This window comes from Penaeus monodon, chromosome 5 (genome assembly GCF_015228065.2).
Source record: "Penaeus monodon isolate SGIC_2016 chromosome 5, NSTDA_Pmon_1, whole genome shotgun sequence".
Classification (NCBI taxonomy): domain Eukaryota; kingdom Metazoa; phylum Arthropoda; class Malacostraca; order Decapoda; family Penaeidae; genus Penaeus; species Penaeus monodon.
In genome coordinates this window covers 22,513,396-22,517,426 of record NC_051390.1, presented here as the reverse complement: position 1 = coordinate 22,517,426, position 4,031 = coordinate 22,513,396, and positions in this window count along the sequence as shown.

Sequence of the window (4,031 nt, the reverse complement as noted above, 5' to 3'; positions counted from 1 at the left end):
GTTTTCACATCAGTTTTTTATAACAATGTCTATTAAAATTACCATCTTTTTCATCGTTTTTGAGTCCTACCATTCCCCACCATGATCAAATCACCAAAACACCCATAAATCATCGCCACTTTTATAAACACCCTCTCCCCATAATCATCAAACCCAATAAAAAAACAGGGTCAATCACCCCCCCCAAACCCCCTTCGAAGCCAGCGTTGACTTTGTAAAGCTTTTGGGTCAGGACTGGGACCCGCTCAAACCACGCTCAAAATTTTCGTTTTGTCCATCTGCCGGGAAAGGGCCTATGACTGAGGAAGAAAGTGAAGGGTTTGAATTTTGCAAGGAGGGTGTAGGGACAGGTAAACGTTGTTAAATTTTTATCGGGATTTTTTTATTAACAGGTTGATGATGAAAAAAGGGTTTTTTTTTTCCTAATGAAAATTTTGGGGGTTCGTTTCACAGAGTCGGGAGAAAATTTGCTGCAAGTGGGGAGAGATTTTTAAAGGGGGCCCAATTAAAAAATAAGAGTTAAAAAATTTGGTGATTTTTAAAAGCTAATTTATTGACAGAGGTCATAGATGTGAAGATTATAGTTTTTAGAAATCGCCCATAGGGCTTAATTTTAAAAGGGGTTTAATTTTCAGCAAGTGATAGATTAAATTGTTAATTACTTGAACAAAATAAATTGTTTATCAAAAAACCCGAGTTTGCCCAAACCAGGGCCTGTGCCAAAATTTCTTTTTCAAGAGTAGAAAAATTTTTGAATTACACCCGGCCCATGCGAGGGCGTTTGATTTATCTTTTCTTTTATTTTTTTTTTTGATTTTTTTTCTTTAACGCCTGTAGATTAATCAAAATAGCCTAATGTGTTTTTTGGACTGTGTTACCCTTTGGGGTTAAAGGTATGCTAATAACACCCAAAATCGAACATCTGAAAGTGAAAATTTTCCCCCCTTTTAATTTTTTCCTAACAAAAGGGTAAGAAATTTTTAAAGTGTTGCCCACAAACTTTTTAAATTTTTTTTTTTTTATAATATTTTGGTGTTATTGCTGCTGTAATAACATTTTAATATCAAACTGGGGGGCTCACAAATAGGGAGCAACCCCCCCCCCCCCCACACCACAAAAAAAAGCGCAAACCCCTTTCGCCCCCGCACACACCGCACGCACAAAACCCCACGCACACACCACGCACCACACACCCCACACACACCCCACACCCACACACACAACACCCACGCACACGCACACGCACCCCGAAAACGCCACACCACACCAAAACGCACAAAACACACACACACCCCACCACACGCACCGCACACGCACCACACACCCCCCCCACACACGAACAGCAAAAAAACCAAAAAGGACAACAAAAATTTTTAAAAAAAAAATTTTTACAGAAATAAGCCACGAGGGAAAATTTCCAAAAATACAAAACTGTAATAAAACTTTTAAAAGAACTTTGAAGAAAGGATAAGCGAAAAAATAAGGGAAACCGCGATGGATTTTTGAAAATGCCTGATGTATCGTAAAAGAAAAAAAATAAACCCTAAACCCGAAAGGCCCAAAGGGAAAATTTCCTAATTTTTTTAGAGACACCGAAAAAGATAAATTCCCAAGGGGCAGAAACTAATGTAGCTTAGGGACAAAAAAACAACTACAACAAAAAATAACAACAAAACCCCAAACCCCCCAAACCCTTTTCTTTGGTTTTTTCGTAAGGGGGGACTTTCGAGACGGAAACTGGGGGCCCCAAAGGGAGGGATCACCCCTACCTTGGGGGCCCCAGCCCCCGCCTCAAATAAATTTTGGGCTCTTTTTTCTCCCCCCTTTTTTTTCCCTTTCCTTTTTCTTTAAACATCCTTTTGTCCACTTCCTAAGGGGTTCGAGACGGGGGGAAGGATGAAAGGCTGACTTTTTGGGCAGTCCCTGAACGGCCTCCGGGGCCATGGGTACGGCATTCCCTTGGTTATCTGGGCCCTTACCCCTCTGGGGCCCCTGGGGGTGGGGCCCCGTTTCCTCCCCCCTTTTATTTTACCCCTCACCATGGCAAATAGTGTTTTTTTAAACCCCTTTAAAATTGGGGGCTTTTAAGGCTTCCCCCTTCAGCAACTAAGCCTATCAAAAATTTTTTTCATAGCTTTCCCGATCTCTGCCTCTCCTTTGCCCACGGCTCAATTTTAAATTTAATACCTACTCTATCCATTCGAATCATCCACCCAGGTCATTATTTAACCTTCAGGGAATTTTCCCCTTTCCCCTCTCCCAACATCTTCCACTCCTCTTTTACTGCCCCCAATTTTTCATTTTCCCCCATTATTACTCTTTATCCTTATTTTTCCCTTTTTTTCTAAATAAAAACTCCCCCTCCATACCACCCCATCTTTCTCTGCCCTCGGCCCCTTTTACTGCTTCCACCTCTACAAGCCTTTTTGGGGTATCTTTTTTGGGGGGCCCCGCCAAGCGGGATAGTTCTATGTGATTCCCCCCACAGCCCCGTACCTGGGAAAACCCTTTTAAAACTTCCAACCCAAAGTCTCCCAAAATAAGTTGGCAATTTCCTTTCGCAGTCGTTCCGATCGTCCCGCCCTGTCACCCGTTACATTGATTCCAAGTCGGGCACATCTAAAACCCCGACTGACCTCCTGGTAAACATATTTGCACAACCTCACTCCCCCCTGAATATTGTACCGGAACGGTTTTCCCTCTTTCCCCAAATGACGTCCTTTTCCACAAAAAAGACTGGTCAGACTCTGAAAACGACTTTCTCGCATTTTTCCCCCGGCAATGATTTCAGTGGCAGTCAAGTTTCCCCTGCAGAGGCCAAAAGTAAATCCTACAAACCCCTATTGGGCCAAAAAATTTGCTTCCGTAGACTGACCCCCCCCCATGAAGTTTTTTATATTTGGGGGAGTGTTTCCCACCATTCGACCTCTTTCCCCCTCCAAATTTAAAAAATGTTGGCCCTTTTTGGGAACCCAGCCAAACACGTCGTTTTCCCCTGGTCTGACCAACCTGGTTATGACCTAAATTTTCCGCTCAGTCACGCAAAGGGGCCAAAATTTTGGGTTTGGGGGTCCCATAATTTTTTTTATAGGAGCTGCCCCGCCCACAAAAAAAACCCAATATGGGGGGTTTTGTTTAGAACACGGGAGGTTTTCAGATGGAAACAGGAAAATTTAAGAAGGCCAACGCCCAACTATAATACGATAACCCCCAATAAAACGAACAAAACAACACAAACGAAACAACACACAAAAACACTCCCTTTAAAAATTTTCGTAAATTAAGCGGAAAAAAATGGAAATTAAAACCAAAAAAGGGAAAAAATTTAAAAGAAGGAAAAAAAATTAATAAAGAAGAAAAAAAAAGGAAAATTTAGAAAGGGAACCAAAAAAGGCTAAAGCATAAGAGGAGGAAAGAAGGTGAATGATAATATAAGATAATAAAAATAAATAATGTTAATGATAAAAATACGAAAAAAAAAAAAGAAAAAAATAATATAATAATAAAACAAAAGAGATGATATAAAAATGATAATATAATAAAAATTTATAATAATGAATAAAAATTTTTTAAAAAAAAAAAATTTAAAATTTTAAATAAAAAAAAAAAAAAAAAAATTAAAAAAAAAAAAAAAAAAAAAAAAAAAAAAAAAAAAAAAAAAGAGAAAGATGATATAATAAATAATAATAATAATAAAAAAATTAAATAAAAATAATAAAAATAATAATAATGATAGTAATAAATGATGCTGTAGCAACAAAAGAAAAAAAAAAAAAAAATTTTGGAAAATAAAATTCTTTTAAAAAAAAAAAAAAAAAAATTAGGGTAATGATAAAAATAATGATAAAAAAACTACAATTTTACTTAAAAAGAGTTACATTCAACAAAATGATATGGTATAGACGAGCAGGAAGTCATCTTGTTAAAGGGAAACTGATTTCGTCCAGTTTAAAAATTTTCCCCAAAGGTTTTGCCAAGAAGAAAATAAAAACTCCTTTCGGAGAGAGAGAAAAAAAAAAAAGGAAAAATTT